The sequence below is a fragment of the Neofelis nebulosa genome, chromosome 6, assembly GCF_028018385.1.
Source record: "Neofelis nebulosa isolate mNeoNeb1 chromosome 6, mNeoNeb1.pri, whole genome shotgun sequence".
NCBI classification, from domain to species: domain Eukaryota; kingdom Metazoa; phylum Chordata; class Mammalia; order Carnivora; family Felidae; genus Neofelis; species Neofelis nebulosa.
Window position 1 is genome coordinate 19,379,241 of NC_080787.1, and position 22,592 is coordinate 19,401,832.

General features: G+C 45.3%; 1 protein-coding gene and 1 long non-coding RNA gene across 8 annotated transcripts in view; one reads left to right on the plus strand and one right to left on the minus strand.

Annotated features, from left to right (window-relative positions):
* The window catches only part of PHACTR1 (phosphatase and actin regulator 1), a 565,269-nt gene that overhangs the window by 292,771 nt on the left and 249,906 nt on the right, over positions 1-22,592 (minus strand). Inside the window, exon 1 of one of the 7 annotated variants that reach the window (XM_058732985.1) lies at positions 21,722-21,855. The exons of 5 other annotated variants lie outside the window; for them this stretch is intronic. The gene's annotated coding sequence lies outside the window, so the exon portion shown is untranslated. Of the gene's footprint in view, positions 1-21,259; positions 21,473-21,721; positions 21,856-22,592 lie in introns of those variants that run through there. One more of the 7 variants, XM_058732984.1, reaches the window with a different exon arrangement.
* Positions 17,416-22,592, plus strand: part of LOC131513778 (uncharacterized) — a 135,274-nt gene continuing 130,097 nt past the window's right edge. The window contains exon 1 of the long non-coding RNA XR_009262785.1: positions 17,416-17,475. This is a non-coding gene — a long non-coding RNA (uncharacterized LOC131513778). The remainder of the gene's footprint in view (positions 17,476-22,592) is intronic.

The window sequence follows — 22,592 nt, forward strand, 5'->3', positions numbered from 1 at the left end:
TTCATTCGTGTGCAGACATAACGGAAACATTTGGAGAGCTGAGCCATCCTGGGAATGAGAAGCAAGTTTTAAATAACCCAGTTCCAAATCAACTGTGTTATTTAGCCCGTATCTGGCAACTGAAAGATGAAGAAACGTTTATCATTTGATTTGGTTTCAGAAAGAATCATCATAGGGGCGCCTGGGTGGCTCGGTCGGTGAAGCGTCCGACTTCGGCTCCAGTCATGATCTCCCGGTTCGTGAGTTCGAGCCCCACCGTTGGGCTCTGTGCTGACAGCTCAGAGCCTGGAGCCTGCTTCGGATTCTGTGTCTCCCTCTCTCCCTGCCCCTCCCTGACTTGCACATCGTCTCTGTCTCTCAAAAATAAACAAACATTAAAAAAAAAATAAAGTAATTCGAATGGAGTCATTCTGAGTCCCTATCTTATTATTAGTTCCTTTACTTCATTCTGAAAAGTTGCCAAACACACCTTTCCCTTGAGACATGATTCTGCTGGGGTGATTTCTGAGTTCACACGGCCTGGGCATCTTGGAACAAACACTCATTCTGTACAACTATATCCCAGCGTTGCAAATACAAAGACACGTAAGACTATCCTCAAGCTTCGTGAGGGGGAAGGATGAAGTTCATCAAGCAATAAAGCCTGCCAGGACTTAAGACACTGTAAAGGTGAGAGCAGTAAGGGAAGAAGCGGCCATTTTCATCGGGGGTCTGGGGGAGGCTTCACTGCGGATGATCTGGGGGCAGGGTCAAAAAGAGGGGTATGCTGGACAGATGCTAGAGAAGAAGGAGCAGACTTGACAGGCTTGAAGGCAGGGGAACCCAACATACCTCGGGGACTGTAGACGGTGTGCAGTGTGGAGGTGCGTTTGGCAATGGGACGTATTGAGGGGGCAAGGATTGGCTTCCATGGGGGTCTTGGATGCCCTTCTGAGGAGTTTCGGGTGTATCCTTAAGATGATGGGGAATCAGAGATTCCCACAAGGTGGGGGCGGATACAGCGAATGATTAAATTAGATTTTTGAGCACTGACTGGCGCAGCTTGTGAAAGACGGAACTGAGGCAGGCAGGGGACCAGCCAAGGAATGCGGCCATAAATCCAGCCAGACAGGGTACGGCAGAGATTTTTTGAGATGGACAGATACCGGGACATAGGGATGGATTTATCGAGAAGGTAATCAGGCTTAAATGAGGTACAAGCTCGTGCCAAGGCCCGAGGAATGGTGGGGGGAACCAAGCAATGTGTGCACAGGGTCATGGTTTTTCCTAAATTTCCCCAGTCATGTATTTTTGCGTCTTTTTCTTAAAAAGACCCCTCCCAGGACGTTACTCCAACACAAGTTCAGAGTGTTAAATGACAAAACGACAATCCCATCGGAGAATGTCAGGCAAAAAAGGAGCTGACGGAAGCAGGGCAGAGAACAGAGACCTCTTTTTCTTTTTTCTTTTTCTTTTTTTTTTTTTTTTTTAAATGAAATGGTCTATGGTCCGCTGCTCAAAGGGGAGACCAAATAGAGACCAGGTCCGGAAAATGATTGTTTCTGTGAAAACCTGTCCTTTCCCTCTAAGGGCATGCTCATTCAACTTCCGTCCTTATATAACGGTAAATTATTCTGCCCTCTGTGTTCAACAAATAACCACAATACAAATCATCGCAGACCTCATTTGACGGGGAGATTTCAATGTTTTGTTTTCATCATCGTAAAACCAAAGGCGACTTCACAGTTTTCGAAGGGAGTGGGGGGGCTGCATGTGAAGCTAGTACATGTAGGGATAAGGTAAAAGAACGGAATCCTTGATCGTGACCATTCAAGCCAGGGGTTTCCTTGTTTAAAGGAACTTCTTATTTGGGGGGCAGGGAGGGAGGAGAGAGTGAGAGGGGAGAGGGGGAGAGAGGGAGGGACAATGTAGCCAGGTGGTGGCAGGGGGCGGGGCGAGGGAGAAAGAGCATCGGACACTAGAATTCATAAGCTCTGTGGTCCTGATAGACAAAATGACTGAACCTTTCAAGGTCTGGTTTTTTTCTCTTATGTCAAACAACAGGATCAATTTAGATGCTCTGAGAAGTCTGTTCTCATTCTAAGATTCGAAGATGCGACTTATTTAATATTCACCCAAGGAGTTTCACTTTTTACCAGTTTGACTGTTTCCTGAAGGGGCTACTCCTACACTTGGCTTTCTTAGACTACTCAATATGCCCTTAGCATACCACCTCTCAAAGGAAATGTAAAAGTCAGCAATCCTGCTCTCTTGTCTTGAAATGCAAAACGATTGATGCTTAGAGCTCCTTGGCCAACTGTCTCCTTCCCTTCCATCACCTCCTTCCCTCGTGATGGATTGCTAAGCCTCTTCTATATTTCATAGATCTTGGCAAGTTGGATTCTCAGAAATAAAGTTCAGAAGGGGGAAAATGAATTGAATTATCCCATTCCTCCCGCCCCACTTATTTCTAGGAGCATAACTAAATCCCAAAGCCTTTCAAGGAGCAATGGGGTGATCGAAGAACCAATAGGCCCATTCTACACATCACACTGGCTGTGCATGAAAAGAAAGACTCAAACGCGTAAGGGAAGGCTCCTGGCCAAACTGAACCTTCTATACCAAGCAATTAAAGATGAACTCATTGTTGGTTAAAATGTCATAGCATTATTAACATGTTAATGTCGTTTTCTGAACAATGGGGAGAGAGAGAAAATTGCATTGCAGATTTTTGCAGAGTGGTGTTTTAAGAATGCGTCTATGTAAATAACATGGGCCACCCATAATTTGCTAACATATGGGTCGGGATTTCACTCTGGTCAGGATTTTTATAAACCTTCTTTCACATTTAGCCACCAATTTATTTTCTTGTCTCTACCCACCGCGAAGGTAGCATGCTAAACAGTGCAGAACAATGCCTTGTAATCTCTGGAACCTTCCTGACAAGTTTAAAAGAAACCAAAACATCAGACCACCGCTTTCTCATTTCCTAATTGACCATTCATTTCCCATACTTCCCTGTCCCTTTCACACACATTGTAGCAGATGTAATCAGCATCCCGCCCATATCCCCGCTAGCACTCACTTCCGGAATCAGAAAGCCCAGGGGGAACACCTGCAACTCTGTAGAGAGAGCTTTTTTGTTTTTTTTTCCTGATTGTAGGAGTAAAGGAGCGAGACTTACTGGAGAGACAATGCCGCCCCCCCCCCCCAACAGCATTCAACCAATGATGGAGGAGTGGATGAATAAATACCCAGTTTCCACACCCCCAAACTGGAATCACATGGAGGCGTGGTGCCTACAGTGGTAATTGGCTTGATAATACACTCTTTATCACCTTCCTTCTCTTTCCTGTCTTATCTCCCCAAACCTCTGCCAGTATTTCCTGAGCCTGCCTCCCAAGTAAGCTTCTTGTATCTCTGGGTCAGCTTCTTGGAAACCCCAAACCAAGATCGAACACGTGGTTCCCATATTCACTGGATGCTCTGGGCTCACAGGGCCTGTTATACAACCCTGACCGGCTTGTACTTCGTATGGAAAAACGGAGATCCAGAGAGACTGACCCCAAGGTCACATAAGCAGTTAATAGCAGAGAGCAAGATCCCTGAGTCCCCAAGATTCTACGCAGGGAGACTAAACCTGGTTAACCGCCCAGGACATTTTTGAACTAAAACACTACTTTTAGGGGCACCTGGGTGGCTCAGTCGGTTAAGCGTCTGACTTTGGCTCAGGTCATGATCTCAGGGTTCGTGAGTTTGAGCCCTGCATCGGGCTTTCTGCTGTCAGCACCGAACCCACTTCAGATTCCCTGTACCTCTCTCTCTCTCTGCCTCTCCTGCACTTGTGCTCTCTCTCTCTCTCTCTCTCTCTCTCTCAAAAATAAATAAACATCAAAAAAAAAACCAACCCACTACTTTTAGCAGAAGTCAGCCATGGGGTTCAAACTGAGGAATAAAAAAGTCCATGGTGATACACTGAGTGTAAGACAACAAAAAAATGAAGAGAGGGATATGTTCTGTGAAGGTGACAGGAGTCAACAGAGAAAGGTATTATTATCATTGGTCAACGAGAGATGAGAATGTACAAGAAAATTCTGCCTAAGAGCTAAGGAATATTCTACTGTCTCCAACTCTCAAATTCTTACCATTCTATCGATAGCTATATATCTATATCTATCTATATTCTATATATAGAATATTCTATATCTATATCTAGATATATTTATATAGATATAGATATATATAACCTCCCACCTTTGGAAGAATAACCGCTCAGAGCCCTGGACCCTTACATAAAAATAGATAGGCGTCTTTCTCTAAATTGTGCTTTTTCAGTCCGCAGATTCAAGGCTGCCTCATGGCCTCTGCTTTTGTTCATCTTCTGTTGTAATTCGGTGCCTTGACTTTGACAATTTACAGCTGTTGCTGTAGGAGGTAAACCCAGAACAAAATAGACACCTCAGAACCTTTAAAAAATAAGACACTGGCCTATGTGAACAGTGCTTTACGAAGCACATAATTGTCTTAAATGACACTGTGGAAGAGAAAGTATGCCTCAAGACAGTTTATGAGCAATATAAATATTATTCTACATGTGTATTTGCTCTCATTTGTCCAAACTTCCACATTCCTTCGGTGTGAGATCTCTCTGAGGGCTTGACAGATTAAAGCAAGCCTGCAATTTATCAACTAATAATAATACCTTCAAAGGAAAATGATATTCTTAATGGCACATCATCAAGTTTTTAATTTATTGCATTCCTCTAAAGTTTCAAGAGGAGGACATTTAAAATGGGACACAAATAGCAGGATTATTTGATTCTACTCTTGACTTGGGTTGTTATGAATAAAGAGAAGCTTTTGAGTGTACCTTCAAGGTCAAAATGTGGAAGGCTGTGTTTATTCTGAGACTCCTTTCAAACACAGGTTTCCAGAGCAGGGATGTGGTAGGTTGAATAATGCCCCCCCCCCCCAACAAAGATGTCCACAGTCTAGCCCCTCCCCCACCTGTGAATATGTTAGGTTACACAGCAGAAGGGACTTTGCAGATGTGATTTCATTAAGAGTCTTGAGATAAAGAGATTATGCAGGATTATCCAGATGGACCAATGTAAATTACAAGGGTCCTTGTGTGGAGGCAAGAGGGTCAGGTCAAAGAAGAAGGAGATGTGAAGACAAAAGCAGAGGTTTTTGTGATCCCATGGCAAAGAGACAACTACAAGCCACGGGATGCAGGTGGTCTGGAGAGAAAAGAAAATGGGTTCTCCCCTAGAGCCTCTAGAAGGGGCCTTCTGACCCCCAGAAAGAATCCATTTGCATTGCTTTCAACTACTACATTAGTGATAATTTGTTACAGCAACAACAGGAAACAAACACAAGTATGTTTAAGAATTACTGCTGGGCAATCTACCAAGAAGGGCTACTCTGTGCCATGCACGCCCTTTCGCCCAATCTCAGACAAGCAGGGTGAAGAGAAAGACCAAGCCTTAGATCAGATGTCTCCTGAGCTCCAATCCTGGCTCTGCCACTTACTGTCTGTTTTCGGGCAAGTGACATCACCTCCCTGAACCATCATTTTCTCCTCGGTAAAGGGTGGTTGTCTACGTTTCAGATGTAACAAGAACTGCATTTCAATAAACCATCCAGACAGAGTCAACGTACCAGCAGGTTGTTGTGGGATTTCAATGAGATCATGTGCAAAAGATGTCGATGCAGTGTTGGTTACACAGCAGACTGTTGGTCCGCTGAGGTCAGTTCTGTTCCCCTCACCTGAGCCTTACACAGCAGGGGCTGTGTAGGATCCCACAGCGAGCTTGCTAAAAGGCAGGCGCATGAACCTGTATCACCAATAGCCTCCCGCCCACGTTGGGAGAGCATCAGAACTTCTTAGCAGGGATTATCTCCTTCTTACTCTCCTAGCTCTATTGAGACATAATTTACATACCATAACGTTCACCCATTTTAAGTGCATGGGCCAATGAATTTTAGTATAGTTGCAGAGTTGAATTACCATCACCACAATCTAATTTTTGAACATTTCCAACATCCTAAAAGAAGACACGTGTCCATTTGCCATTACTACTTATTCCCTCCCTCACCCTGTGCAAACACTGATCAGCGTTCTGCCTTTTTCGGCCACTTCGTAGAACCACACAATACATGGGCTGTTTTCCCGGCCCTGTTTACTTCTCCAGGCTCGCACCTTACCAATCGCCCATCCCCCCACCTGCCATGACAGCAAAACAATTCTTTTCAGTTCCCTGAGTTTCCACAGTTTACACTTTTCTGCCTCCAGCCCTATCCATGCGCACCCCCCTCTGCCTACAACAGCCTCTACGCATCCTCTCAGGGCTCTGCTGAGGCTCTGCTCTTTTCCGGAAGTCTTTGACAGGTGCTTTCCTGGCTCCTGATTCTATCCTGTAAGCCTTGAGAAAGTAGCACTTGCAATCTATCTTATTCATCCCTGTATCCTTAGGATCTTGCATGGTACCTGGTACTCTAGCTATTTATCGATAGGATGGATTTAAAAAGCGTCTCCACGGGGCGCCTGGGTGGCGCAGTCGGTTAAGCGTCCGACTTCAGCCAGGTCACGATCTCGCGGTCCGTGAGTTCGAGCCCCGCGTCGGGCTCTGGGCTGATGGCTCGGAGCCGGGAGCCTGTTTCCGATTCTGTGTCTCCCTCTCTCTCTCTGCCCCTCCCCCGTTCATGCTCTGTCTCTCTCTGTCCCAAAAATAAATAAAAAACGTTGAAAAAAAAAAAATTAAAAAAAAAAAAAAGCGTCTCCACTTTGTCCAGACTTCTTTTTTGCTAAATTCAGAGAAGCTAAACTAAGGCTGAAATATCAGACATTTCCTGGGTCTGTTTGGTACCAACATATTACTAGGGATAGTTGGGGGGATGTGTGCATACAAATGTGTTATATATCAAGAAATATATAGCGTTATACAGCATTTCCTTCTCCTTGACTAATTTCTGAACAAAACATGGCTGAATAACTTACGCAATATTCTACGTAATCCGGGAAATAGTTCCACCTGGGGTAGGTTGGGAAGGCTCATTCTTAAATCTCTATTGAGTCATGTTTTAACCTTTGTACAGAAGGTATGTACTGAACTATTAAAAAAACAAAAAAACAAACACGGGGAGCCTGGATGGCTCAGTCAGTTAAGTCTCCAACTTCGGCTCAAGTCGTGATCTCATGGTTTTATGGGTTCGAGCCCCGTGTCGGGCTCTGTGCCGACGGCTCGGAGCCTGGAGCCTGCTTCGGATTCTGTGTCTCCCTCTGTCTCTGCCCCTCCCCTGCTTGAACTCTCTCTCTCTCTCTCAAAAATAAATAAACATTAAAAAAAACCACAAAAAAGTAAAATTAATTTCAAACTAATGTTTTCTAATACAGTCAGTTTCTGCTTGGGGCAGTAGGGGATGATATATGCTGTAGGGTGGTCACCCCGAAGACTGGGAGGAAGCCTAAGTCTAAGTAGTAACAAGAACTCACACAAAAGTAGATTTGTAACGAGGCCAAGAGATGCATTCCAGGCTAGTGTCGGGTGACAATGAAATTAGAGAAGAAACAAGGAAAGGGGTTCCTGAAGCGTTTCCTCACACACTGGCTGGTTTGCGCTCCTTACCCTGATATGTGAGAGAACAAAGTGAACTCCACGTACACAGATGAGCTTCCAATAGGGTAGTGCCCTGAGGGACAAGAGAGATCTCATCGTGACTGTCCAGACCGTGTCTGTTCTATTACTGATCGTGCTACTGACCATTGCTACACAGTTTCAATTCATGGAGACGTATGGTTAAGAAGAAAACGTACGCAATGATGGTTGTTCCGGTCAGTTTAGATTCATGCCTATGAACTACCCATAGCATAAAATGGGAAATATTTACATGGTGTCCAAAATTTCAGTTCTTTACAGCCTGTTATAAATACTTCCAGCAAAAAAAGGAGGGGGAGAGGGTGGGATTAGAATGGCTTTTTGGTGGATTAAATTTAACTTCTAAAATATGCTGTATACTTAAGTCCCCTTCTTTGGGATTTAATACTTAAACAACTGGAGGGGCTCCTGGGTGGCTCGGCGGGTTCAGCGTCTAACATCCGCTCAGTACATGATCTCTCAGTTCGTGGGTTCGAGCCCTACGTTGGGCTCTGTGCTGACAGCTCGGAGCCTGGAGCCTGCTTCGGATTCTGTGTCTCCCTCTCTCTCTGACCCTCCCCCGCTCACACTCTGTCTCTCTCTAAAAAATAAATAAACATTAACAAAAATAAAAAAAAATACTACAATGACTGGTTATTAGACAAATTGGGTCTGCATAAATAGGAATATATTCTTTTCTATCTTGCCATAGTTTTGTCATCAAAAAGTAGGAGCGAGCTTAAGAAGTGAGCGCGGCTGTTGGCTAATTATTGGGAGAATGGGAAGTTCAGCTTCACCTAGGTGAAAACTGAACTAATTCTGATTGGCAGGTATTCTCTCCTGGTTAGGGATACAATATTTAATTACCCCAACCACAGCACATGCAGCTACTTCGGGGTGCATTCTGTGACTCATCCAACAAGGTCCACTGGGGTGCAGTTACGAGCAGAATCAGACGTTCCTCAGAAGCAATATTACAGGGGCGCCTGGGTGGCTCAGCAGGTTAAGTGTCTGACTTTGGCTTCAGCTCAGGTCATGATCTCGAGGTCTCTGAATTAGAGCCCCACGTCCCCTGCACTGGCAGCATGGAGCCTGCTTCAGATTCTCTGTCTCCCTCTCTCTCTTTCTCTCCCTCTCAAAAATAAATAAATAAACATTAAAAAAATAGAAGTGGGGCACCTGTGTGGCTCAGTTGGTTAAGTGTCCAGCTCTGGGTTTCGGCTCAGGTCATGATCTCACGGTTCGTGGGTTCGAAGCCCACATTGGGCTCTGTGCTGACAGGGTGGAGCCTGCTCGGGATTCTCTCTCCCTCTCTCTCTGCCCCTCCCCTGCTTGCTCTCTCTCTCTCTCTCTCTCTCTCTCAAAAATAAACATTAAAAATTTTTTTTAATTAAAAAAAGAAGTAATATGACATCTTAAGTGCAGGATTCTGAATTCTCAAATATGCGTCTAAGTCCTTGAGCATATCATTTTTTTTCTTCTGAGTCTCAATGTTGGTTGTACCCACAGTCCTATCTGTAGCTCGCCTATCAGAGGAAACAGGGAGAACCTTTGTAGGGGTGAGAATACACGATGGTTTGCTAAATTTTCACAGCTGAATGTGAACTCTGCAGTCAGCACATCTGGAACCTAAAGCATTTGCCTCTTTCTTTTATCAGCAACATAGAAATGGGCCCTTAAGATGCTTATTAGAGAAGTCAAGTGTGAGTTTATTCCAACTGAATACTCACCTAAGACTCAGGCAAGACACCTGGTTTTGAGAGAGGCAGCCTTGAACTATCGCTTTGATTTCTCCAGGTCAGAACTCCTCAATGTCGGCTGTCCATTAGGATCACCTGCGGTGCTTTAGAAATTCCCTACATCCAAGTAGGGATTTGACTTAGAATTTTTTTAAAGGCTTCTCGGGCTCATGAACCACTATTCTAGAACCTTGCTTCTTCTCCAAGTGTGGTTCGTATGGGCATGACCTGGGAGACTCTTAGAAATGAAGTCCCTTGAGCCCCACCTCATACCTGTTAAATCAAAATCTGCATGTTTGGCGAGATTCCCAGGTGATTCTAATACATTTGAACGTTCGTGAACTGCTTTTTTAAATATAAGGTTCCATAGGCTCTTTGTTTGTGTTGTCAGATCATCAAAGAGCAGCAGGCCAGCCGAACTCTCTGGTGAATGAGTTCCGGTTTCATGATTTGTCTGAGGATCAGTATGGCCCATTGGGGTCAGTTACACAATTCCCGTCAAGGACATTTTCCCATTATATACCCAATAGTCCCCATGCAAGAATCCGTGCCATAAAAGTCCTTTAACATTTCAATGGCAGAAAAAGCTCATGTCACCAGATGAATTAACGGTCCACGGGAATTTCGAGATGGCATCCTGGCAAAATCTTTGAAACGGATTTCGGAGGAACCATCAGTAGCTGTGCCTGGGAAGGTCTCCAGTTACACCTGTGGTTCAGTACCCATCTCCCTGGGATTAAACTGCAGGCCAGGGGTCAGAACTGGGAAGAGTGGAGAGTGGTGGCTCTCCAAGTGGTGTCCTGGGACGAGCAGATCACCTGGAGGGCTTATTAGGAATACAAGTTCTCAGGTCACACCCGGGCCTGCTGAAGCAGAAACTCTGAGGATGGGGCCTCCATGATTCCGATGGACATGGAATTTGAGAACCACTCGAAGCAGATGTGAGGGAGGCTCAGAGAACTTTCATTTCTAGCAATTTCCCAAGTGAAGCTGATCAGGGAACTTAATGTTAAACACCCACCCCCCCTCAGTGGGGCACCTGGGTGGCTCAGCCGGCTAAGCGTCCGACTCTTGCTTTCAGCTCTGGTCATGATCTCGTGGTTTGCAAGTTCGAGCCCCACATCAGACTCTTAGCTGTCAGCATGGAGCCTGCTTTGGATCCCCTGTCCCCCGCCCCCCCCCCCCCGCCGCCACTTGCTCCCTGTCTCAAAAATAAACATTAAAAAAAGATCAAAAACTGCCTGATGAAGAGCAATGAAAGAGAAAGCAACATAAACTTGATTTTACGTAAAAGCTACTTTAGGGGCGCCTAGGTGGCTCAGTCGATTAAGCTCTGACTTCGGCTCAGGTCATGATCTTGCAGTTTGTGAGTTCAAGCCCTGCGTTGGGCTCTGTGCTGACAGCTCAGAGCCTGGAGCCTGCTTCGGATTCTGTGTCTCTCCCCCCCTCTCTCTACCCCTCCTCCACTTGTGCTCTCTATCAAAAAATGAGTAAGTGTAAAACAAAAATTAAAAAAAAACTAACTTAGGAGGCTTCAATTCTGGGAATTTTAGTTCATTTAAAAAAACAAAAAACCTCAAAAATAATGGGATTATTTTTTTTTTTTTTACTATCCCTGAAGTTAGTAGCTCCTTTGAAGCTACTATTTTCCAAGCTCGATTATGAAATTCTACCTTGGGTTTTTAAGGGCTAAGATACTAACAAGATTTCAGTAGAGAAGTTATATGCTGAATTATCATTTAGCAAATGGAATGTGGTGAAAGGGTATGAAAATCTAAGAAAGGGAAGGAGTTTGAGCGGAAATCACAGAAGCCAGTGGTCACCTTCCCCTTGGGTTATTTTCCCTGAAGGATTGTATTATTCTAGTGAGTGAGACAGGCATGCAGTGCAGATTCCCCAAAGGCATCATAAGGTCGGCTCTGTCAGCTTTGGAAATCTCGATTTCCAGGGCTCTGGCCCCCCCCCCCCCACCGCCCCCCAATCCAGAACCTCTGCTCAGGCATCTGTTAGCTCTTGGCAAAACAGCCCTTCCTGTTTTCAAGATAATGTTTTAAAATGGCTCATAAAAGGTTTCTTGGACATAACCAGTCCTTGCAAAGCAGCATTTTGATGATTAAACTATACATGAATCAGAAACATATGGAGTGAATGAATTTCCCTCAGGTTTGGCAAAACACACCTTGGACTTTATTCCGTCCAGAATATTTGAAAGACGGTTTCAAGTGTTTGTGGAATCAAACAAACACGGCTTCGCTCTTCCCAGTTCCCTTTTACGTTATAGCAGTTTAAGAAGAGGACAAAGATTTCTCCGGGTTTGCCCTCGCCTTTGTTCCTACCGTTACCAGACGTCTACACAAACGCAGCTTTTGCTCACCTAAGGGTTGCGGCTGAACGAGGACAGAGTATAGTTACCAGATGCATTCCAACTCTCTCTTCTGGTTTCTGAATGGTTCAAGAGGTTTCTTTTTAATTCATAAAGGAAGGGTTTCATACTTGGGTTATTTCAAAGAATGGAAAGTCCCTTGGAGGTGAACTCTTTCCTGCTTGCCTGCAGAGATTCAAGCTCTCTATTCTTGTAGCCTCCGGCATTTGAACTCTGTGGGCAGAGGTGTTTGGATGAAACACCACAGCTCTGGAGAGCCCCTCTGTGTGGTCAGAAAGATTGCTCAACTTCTGGACATCTTGGAGGGGCTTTTCAGAAAGTAGGAGGGAGCCCAGGATTCTGGTGGGGTTTTTTTCCCCCTATTATATATCATTAATATGTTTTTGAATATAACAAACAACTCGTGCCCTTTTTTGATGAAGCCCCCTCTGCATGTAGAAACTATTCCTTTCCCAGGCCCAGTACCGTTGGGAAATAACGCTTAATACCTAAGTATCAGGGGAATATTTAATTTCTTCATACCTCAGGGTCGTAGACAAAGAAGTCTCAGGGATCTGGATTTGGGAAACTTAAAGAGGGACTTCATACCTTTAAAAAAGTTCAAAGATAATCGATTTGGGAGATGAAATGCAAAACAGGGACCATGTCTTTTGTGTCGCGTTATCCAAATCTAACATACAAATAGCATAATTGTGTTTTCCCCTATTAATGAGCAATCTGTCAATAAACCATAAGTCTATTAATGTGAAATGCAGAAGCGATTAGGAGAATTGTTGCTAAGTAACATGAATTGTATTCTTGGAAACCTTGAAATCTTCAAACTTTTTTATGAAACGGCACAACCTACCGACATAACATGCTCAACTTCGGCAGTCATTAAATAATTTTACTATCCCTTTGTGACACTGAGGGGGGAGAAGAAGAAAGAAAAGAAACCTAAAGGATGGGAGAGAAAACAACATTCCTGTGGGACAGAAGAATTTGAACAAAAACAGGAAGGTAGGAATATCTGTGGTGCAAAGAGAAAATATTGGAAAAAAATAAAATTAAAAACAAGAAACTAGAGAACGAGACAGGGTATCATTAGCCTTAATGCTTCTCTTCCTCCAAGGTCTCAAACTCCAAAACTTCGCTCTGTTATTCCGACCTCCAAGGTCACTCTGCCTGGGCTTGAATTCCCTGTTCCGTGTATAAGCAAGGTGCCCCTTGGCAAGTTGCTTTAGTTCTTTGAGCTCACTCTCCTCATCTGTAAAATGGGCATCATAGTCACTGCCTCGGGACTTTTGCACGGATTAAGTGAGCTTGCTCAGGTAGAGTCTCTCAGTAGCACCTGGACTATATGAACGCTCAGAAAATAACAGCTGGCATCTCTCTTCTCAGACCCCGGTCCTTAAGCCCTGCTGCACCTGCTGTTTACCCTTCCTACAATCTCCCAACCATCCACCACCTCCTGCTGACTTCAGAGTCCTCCTGGACCCCTGCCTCCCCTTTGCCCTTCATATGCAATCAGTGGCCAAGTCCTGTTGATTCCACTTCCTCCATTTTTCCTCGCTATCACCTGATCCAGACCTTTGCTAAGTCATTACAAGTGGATGGCATTGACAATGAGACACCAGTCTGGCAGACTGGGTTCATGCTTGCTGTCTAGGCTCCAGCAAGGTCCTTACCTTCTCCCAGCCTTAGTTGACTCTAACTCTGTGCGAAGGAGATTACTATAGGATTCTCAATATTCAAGTAGCCCTCTTCTGTAAAGTCAGTGTGAACACTCAATTACTGAATACAGAACCATTGCTCCTGGGGGAAATGTACGGTAAGATTCCCGCCAGCCTCTGGTCACAATGTTTTCACCAACTGATCAATTTATACCTTGTATTAAGTGTGTTTCTGTTTGAAGACCTCTTAGTATCTATTGCTGATTCATTAACCTTGAACTTGGCCCACAGCACAATAACTCATTCCTGAACGAAGCTCATCAAACACATATTTTCTCCATAAGCATACCACAGACTTGTGCTCAAGAACACAAGACAACACTTCAGCACTATACTTGGGGACCATTTTATTTTTTATTTTTTTATTATTAAATTTTTAAAGTTTATTTATATGAGAGAGAGAGAGGCAGAGTGTGAGCAGGGGAGGGTCAGAAAGAGAGGGAGACGCAGAATCCGAAGGAGGTTCCAGGCTCTGAGCTGTCCGCACAGAGCCCGACGCGGGGCTTGAACTCACGAACCACAAGATCATGACCTGAGCCGAAATCGGACGCTTAACCAACTGAGCCACCCAGGCGCCCCAAACTTGGGGACCATTTTACAGCAGAGTTACCAACAAAAAGCAAAACAAAACAAAACAAAACAAAACACCATGAACAACATGAGACTAAACAGACCATGAAAACACCACTTGTTTACAGTATGAAGCCGAAACACGAGAGCAGAGTGTCCCCTTCTTCGATTTTCAGTTGGAAATATACATGTGGGGCAAAATTTTTGTGCTGCTCTGCACATGCCCACGGATGACGGAAAGCATCACGAGTATTGGGGTTACAAATAAATTGAGTGAATAAGCGAATGTGCAAGTACAGAACCCACGAATGACGCGGATCAAGTCGATTTGCACCTACCTGGCTATTTGCACCTACCTCGCAGGTCTGCTGGGCGGGTCAAAGAAAATGCTTAGAGAGTAATATCTAAAGGAAATGTTCAGCAACCACTAGGCACTCAGCAAGTGAGAGCTACTTGCTATTAGTATCATCATCATTATTAACCATTGTTTGGTTCGCCACCCGTGCAATAACATTGTAACTGACTGTTGCACTCCCCTCTCTCCATTTACCCTATCCTTCGCGTATTTCTAAGCGCCGACCATGTCATTCTCTGCTTGATATTCAAGTTCTCTCCAATGAATGTACAACTGGTCGCCTTCTTTCTACCCGCTCCTCTCCTAAAACGGGCCTGCTCACCCACCTCAGGTACCGTTTTGCTTCCCACTTACTCCAGCTCTCCTCTATTGGGAATTTTCTCCTCCTCCCCATCCGCACTGAAATATATCCCTCAAGACCTTGGTTAAAAACATTCCCAAAGCCATCTTTAGGGGCGCCTGGGTGGCTCAGTCGGTTAAGTGGCCGACTCTTGATTTCAACTAAGGTCCTGATCTCATGGTTATGGGACCGAGCCCCGCGTCAGGCTCTGCGCTGACCGTGCAGAACCTGCTTGGGATTCTCTCTCTCCCTCTCTCTCTCTACCTCTCCCTCCTTCCCTCCCTCTCTCTCCCTCTCTCAAAGTAAATAAACACTAAAAATAAAAACAAAAAAAACCAGAAAACATTCCCGAAGCCCTCTCTAGCTAGAATTATCTTTTTTTTCCAACCTCAGTAACCATTTTTTCTGTTCTCATGAAGCTGCCAGTTCTGGATCTTACTAAAACTTTTACATACATGATTTATTTCTCTAGATACAATAGATCTGATTCATCTTTTCTTACCCTGCAAAACAGGGTTCTTGGTTCAGTAACCAGTAAGTGCTTACCGATTAAATACAATAACAATGATGACAACAAAAACCCCAAGGTAGTGATTTTTTGCTTTATCAAAAAACAAACAAGAACAAAAAAACCAAAAAAAAAAAAAAAAAAAAAAAAACAACCCACATTCTTCACTTGGGAAGTTCTATATGTGAATAAACCAACTTAAACAAGAGTTCCTAATTTATGTTCCTAATTTATACGAAAGCCAAAGAGAACCAATGTTAATTTTTTCTTGAGGTCTGATGGCTTGTTCCTGATTGTGTATCCTTATAACTTTTCAGGCTCCAGGTCCTTTTTTGGGCAAGTCATGAACCTTAAAATCAGTGCTAAGTAATCCTTATTCTGACATATTCTGAATTGTATCCCGGTTTCAACAGCCTCTTTCTAATAACCCAGACAAGAGAACTCGCCACATGGAGACAACACCACACCCAAACATCTTGAAGCCTGGGCAGACTCATTTAGCTTGCTGACCCCTTCCTTCCTCTGCCTCTGAAAGGGATCCCATTAGAGGGGGAAATCCGTCCACTAAGGATTCAGTGTGTTCTCGTTTGTGCCAAGACAGCACCAGGAGCAGACTCAGGAGGTATGGTCATGATGCTTGGGGAACCGATCCTTTCCCCTTGGGCATGCAGGCATATCTTTTCTTTTTTTTTTTTTAAAGCAAAAGGACTCAACAGGGTATTTTACGAGTCACTAAATGTGTGCTTCCTTGTCCCTTCCAATATAATTTTTCACTACCATCGTTTTTGTTTGCTTGTTTGTTTTTTAAATCTAGGTATGCCTTGTTTGCATGATTTCCTCACGTTTCCTGTTGGGATGTGCCCTCCCGGACTGTGCAAATGGTCACCGAAAGGGGCGGTTGTGAGGGGTAAGGGGCGAGAGGAAGGCAGGGAGCACGCCCACTCTTAGCTGCAGACACTGCGAATCACCTGCTCCTCACCTGTTACCACTTTCTCTTCCGTGCCTTTTCATGCCTGTGACTTTAGAAGAGGTGTCAGTCCCCCTGCACTTCCCATATTTGTGGGGACATCTCAGCCATCAGCTGGGCCTCGTTTCTCTTCTCTGAAATCAATGATCTCAAATTTAAAAAGAAAGTGATATGTAGGGGCGCCTGGGTGGCTCAGTCGGTTAAGCATCCGACTTTGGCTCAGGTCATGATCTTGCCGTTTGTGGGTTTGAGCCCCGCACAGGGCTCTGTGCCGACAGCTCGGAGCCTGGAGCCCTGCTTTGGATTCTGTGTCTCCCTCCCTCTCTGTCCTCCCCCACTCACACACTCTCTCTCTCTCTCTCTCTCTCAAAAATAAACATTTAAAAAATTAATTAAAAAAATTAAAAAATTAAGAAAGTGATATGTTAACATCACTTACAAACCATCTGCCTCTTGACTCAAATTCTGTTTCAGGAGTAAATAAATGTACATGTGTGTGTATTTCAGGCAACCGTGTAACTGAATGTCACTGTTCATACTGACTGAGAGCAGGGAGGGCTGCAGACTGACTGAAGTCTGCACGATCCCTCTGAACACGTCAGGACCCCGGATGGCAGGACCAATCTCCGACTTCCTTTACGAGACAGAATATTGAAAGGAAGTGGGAAATTAGCCAGGGAAATGCCACAGTCCTTCTGACCTCGAAGGAGCTTCTAATTCCAAACAATTAAATCCATTCTCTGAGAGCATCTGTCACCATAGAGATGCAACCTTGACAGGGACAGTCTGCTAATTCTTGGACAGAACACCTGGGAGGAAGTCAGAACTCAAGCTCCGTGCTTCCCCTCTTAGTAGAAATACCCCAGGAAGTCAAGCTCCTCTGAATCTGGAGCCACGTCTCCCAGACCACTTTCCCTGATGTCTCTCCATGGAGATTTTGGAGATTGTATTTTCCTTCAGGGATCTAATAAATTTCTAAAACAAGAACATACCTTTTAATGAGCTTTCTTAGTTGATAGAGGTTATGGGCTGAATTGTGTGCCCTCCAGATCCACAGGATGAAGCCCTAACCCCCAGTACTGAGGGCACTTTGACGATGGCCCCCCCCTCAGAATGGGACTGTATTTAGAGATAAGGTCTATAGGGAGGTAATCAAAGTTAAAGGAGGTCATATGGGCAGAGCCCTAATCCCCTCAGACCGGTGTCTTTATCAGAAGAGGAAGATGGGTGCCTGGGTGGCTCAGTCAGTTAAGCATCCGACTTTAGCTCAGGTCACGAGCTCGTGGTTCCTGGGTTTGAACCCAGCATCGGGCTCTGTGCTGACAGCTCGGGGCCTGGAGCCCGCTTCGGATTCTGGGTCTCCCTCTCTCTCTGCCCCTCCCCTGCTCATGCTCTATGTCTCTTAAAAATGAATAGAACATTAAAAATTAGAAAAAAAAAAAGAAGAGGAAGAGACACCAGGGATGTGCGTGCGCGTGGACACATGCACACGCACGCACACACACACACACACGCGCGCACACACACACACACACACACACACATCTGAGGGCACAGAAAGAAGGCCACCATATTCAAGCCAAGGAGAGAGGTCTCGGGAGAAACCAAACTGCCAACACCACCACCTTGGAGTTGGGCCTCCAGAGCCATCAGACAATAAGGTTCTGCTGTTTAAGCCTCTCATTCTGAGCCTTTGTGTTACAGTCACCCTAGCAAATGGATACAGCAGTTATAGGTGATGCATTAGCTATAGATTATCCACAGTGATTTTCTTCTGTATCCCTAAGAAGAAAATCCCGTTTTTTAGTAACATACACGCTCCTTCCTTTTTGTCGATTTTCTTTAATCCTAAGTAGTTATTAAAACCTCTTGATAGGCCCAGCTAACATTCAAGTTCTAAACATTGTTGAGGGAATAGTCAAAGGTTCTGGTCATCTCTTCAGTTTTTTTTTTTTTTTTTTTAATGTTTAGTTTTGAGAGAGAGAGAGAGAGAGAGAAAGAGAGAATGAGCAGGGGAGGGGCAGAGAGAGAGACACACACACAAAATCTGAAGCAGGCTCCAGGCTCTGAGCTGTCAGCACAGAGCCCGATGCGGGGCTCTAACTCACGAACCGCGAGATCATGCCCTGAGCCGAAGTCAGATGCTTAACCGACTGAGCCACCCAGGTGCCCCCCATTTCTGTTTGTCTTAATTTTAGACTTTTGTGTTGTCTTTGTGGTGGGTTTCTTAAAAGAAGACACTCTACACCATTCTTCACTCTGCCCTTGTCGGGGAGCAGGGGGGATTTTTATTCACTTTGTTGCCTTGAGAGCCCAGGCACCTGGAGCACCTTTTTATGAAATCCCTCTCTCAGCACCTTCCCTGTAACTGTGGATTCTGAATCCTACAGGAAGCAGAATACCCATGGAATGCAAAAAGAAAGGCCTTTTGACATCGTTAGCCTTTAGATTAATTATATGACTGTTTTTGGACTTTTATAGCATATGATCGGTGGTTGCTTGATGGGAGGCATGAAATCCCCCCCATTGGGAGACTGCAAGAGAAAATAAAAACAGAGCCCAGAAGGGGCTGCAGGGTCGCAGATTTTGCGCTGTTCCAATTGGAGCGCTGGGGTCATGATCACAACCACCCATCGGCATGAGCTGGCCACGTGGGTAAACACCTTTAGGGGCTCTAAGACCAGCAATTCTGGAGAAAAAAAATGACACAGCGTAACTAACAGCAAGCTGAAGTGAGGAAAATCAAGTCGGCCGCACTGGACTCCATCCATGGAAAGTGTCCAAGGCTCTCCAGAGACAAGGGCTACCCTGCCTTGGTGGGGCCAGCCCTGGTGTGGTCCCCAGTGGGATCATCAGGAACAGTGCAATCCCACAGGTAGGGCTCAGGGAGCCTGGGGACAGATATCCACCCACCACCCCCAGTGCTGCCACCGATGTCCTGTGTGGCTTCAACCAGTTCAATAGACTCTTCTGTGCAAAACGTGGGGACAGTGATTCACAAAAAGGAACAGACATGCTAACAGCTTCATTCCAGAACATTCTGAGGATCCCAAACGTTGTTGTAAAGTTGCACAACATTATTTATTCCTTCCTCTCTGGGATATTAAAAGGAAAACCATGAACTGGTTTCTCAACTGTTTTGTGGTCACTGAAAACATCACAAATCATAACACTAACAACAGTAGCCACTAAAAGTCACAAATCATAACCATAATAATATCAGGTACTGTTTATTCGATGCTACTTATGCGAAACATTGTGCTATGTGCTGTTTTCCTCATGTATCACTTTATTCACTTCCCATACAACCTGTGAGTTAACTACTGTTAATATCCAATTTTACAGAGGGAAAAACCGAGGCTTAGAAAGGTCAGGAAGCTTGCCCAAGGTCACTCACTGAATAGGTGGAAGAATTGCAAACAGAGCCCCAGTGTGAACACAGAAGGCTTATGCTTTTAAACAAAGTCTCCACATTTCTACGGGGACCAGATTTTCCCCTTCCTCTCTGGCCTCTTCTGATCAGCTGTCACATGAGCTACTGAACTGTCCCAGAAGCGGACATCCAAACTTATTATCTTTGTGTCCAAACTGCATTTCCCAGACTGTGCCTCACCCTGAAAGTAACACAAAAATCCTTTGTAACACCACAAGTCCTGGTTCTTGGGGTGGAAAATGTGGGCACCACGATTTAGGCAGATGACCAAATGTGAGTGAATTACAGAGTGCAAGGCAAGGCACTCAACAGTAAAACTAGTCAGGGCACCGTGTCATCTTCTGTGATCTCAAAGGCACTGGTGGATCATATGGTGTCCAGAGGTCACCCTCACGAATCTCGGTCCTCGGTATATTATGGAAATGTAGAAATGCATCCGTTTTCGAGGGGTGGAAATCTGCATCAAAGGCACTCCATGCGCTGTCATTAATTATTTAAGCGATGCTTTCTGGAGGGACTGCCAAGGCCTGCAAAGGGGGATCCATGAACTGTTCTCTCATATTACGAATATTTGTGATATTACGCTATCTATATTTCACACATGGGCATTAATCAGAAACCTCACCACGTTATCCCATTTGGCTCTGTGGTCATCATTTGATTGTGCTAAATGGAACCTTTTCCATCCCGAAATGTGCTGGTGATCTCAAAGAATCACTGAATCAGGATCATTTCTTTTTGTGATATCTGAATACTCTCTCATGGCGATCCTTGTGCCCCTCCAAAGAGTTGTTTATATTGGACACGTTTTGCTCATAGAATTCGCCCCCGCCAAGGAGTGAGGTTGCAAAGGGGTAAGAGGCAGCCAAAAACCTGAATATCTCTTCACAAGACATCATTCTGAACACATGTTCCCTTTGGCTTGAACATCACCGTATTTTGTTTAGAGCACCTCAGTGTGGCCAAAAAAGAAACGCAATTCAAAAGGAACCCCTCAAAACTACCGCCTTGCCTATTTCCTGAGTTCTCTAAGAATCCGTGAGAAAAAGAACCCATGGTGGCCGTTCTCGTTCATGCCCAGCAAGCTGTGATCCGTTGCCATATTGATTTTTATCCCCATGCCTCAAACCTCAAAATGCCACAGCCTCAAATGGGGTCTAACCAAACCTTTCTTTTTCCTTCTACTTATTCCCCGGTCCGGTCCGCTTTCTCTTTTGTCATCCACAACTTCTCCCCGGGGCCCACCTCCCCCAGAGTAACGACTGCTTGATCCGATTTTTCCTCTCCTGTCTCTTTAAGTCGGAAACTTCCTGAGGTTCCTAAGTGCTGCCTGCCTCAGCGGCGCCCAGCAAGTCTATACCGCAGTGAGATTTGCAAGTGAATCCCCCTGATCTGAAAAACATCCCTAGTTTCCCACCAGAGTCTTCTGACTTCCAGGCATCCACAGCTCCACCAGTGGGTTCCAAGACATCCCGTGAACCAGCTCCGAAGACTGAAAAACCAAATCAATCCACGCTGGCAGCTCCAAAAGGGGAAAATTCCCTAAACCCAGCCACACACACAAAAAACCGAATGCAAAACCCAACTAACAAACACACAAAAAGCAATTAAAATTACTTAAGACTCAAAAACCTACCTTACGGGTGCTCCCAAGCTCTTTGCTCACGCAAGTATCCTCCCCTCCGGGTCTGTTTTCTGGCTAATAGCTGTGCTTTCTTGGACTAAGCAACAGTGGGAAGCGTCCGGGTCTGAAATACACATGCTACACACACCCAGGCAAGGCTTTCAGTGCCAGGCGGCTCCTTCGCCTTCCTTCCCGGCCCCGGGCCAGCCCGTGCCAAGTCCCTGACTGCTGACAATCTCCTCCATAAGACGGGATGGGGGCTGGAAGGGAGCCCACGGGAGCTGGGGGACCGATCCCACTCACCATGGACTGGGTGGCCACCCGTGTAACCTTAAAACCCTTCCACAGGTTTCTCCAGCCTCATCCAGATCCCAGAACAAGTTGGCAGACTCCTCCTGGCTTTCCCTGCTGGCACCCAGGCCACTGCCGGGCGGCGCCCCCCGAGGGGGCTGGCAGGACTCTGATGTCTCTTACCTTCACAAAGCCCCAGTTCTTAAAAGCCTGGCTGAAGTCTCCAAGGAGCCAGGCGTTTTCCTTGACATTGGAGGCAACCAATTTCAGAGGCAGGGAACATTTCGAAATGAAACAGAAAGTAACCCAAGGATCCAACCAGACCCCCCGACCTGCACTTGGCCCTCCGCGGCAGCCTCTGGGAGCCTCCGGACCTGGACAGCCAGCCCAGCGGTTTCGGTTTGGAGAAAATTCAGAGAAACCTGCCGCTTGCCAGTCTGGAACTCATGGCCGGAGTTTTTTATGTTTTGTTTTTTTTTTTTTTAATTTATTATTTATTTATTATTATTTTCTTTTTTAGTATTTGTTGAGCTTTTTAACATGCAGTTTGTCTCCTTCTGCAGGGAATTACTCAGTGAGCCTGTCACCTGACTCACAGCAGCTCCATTATATAATTCAAACTGTGCTGTTGGGAGTTCGGATCAGAAAGCCACAGTCCCCGCCCCTCCCCCAACAGGCCTCCCCCCCCCTCCCCCTCCCCCTCCCCCTCCCCCTGGAGTGACGGGAGGGGAGAGGAGTGGAGTGGGGTGAGGGAGACCTTGGAAACTCCGCTGACCCTTCTTTTTTGAAACTTCAGGTTGGGCAGAGGGGACTGCTACATTTTTGCAGTGTATTTCCCTTTGGTTTGATACTTTTGGGTAGAGGACCTCCTAAATGCCAATGCTGAGTTAGCAGAGATTGCTTAAGATGTAACATCTTAAGATGTAACTGTAGCAGCTTCCTTGATTTTCTTTCAGGGCGGCTCCAGATGAGCCACATCGCTGAATGATAGAGGGCGTAGATCTGTAACACCTGAAGGAAAGAGCATTGAAACCTGGAGTGTTTACTACTTTTG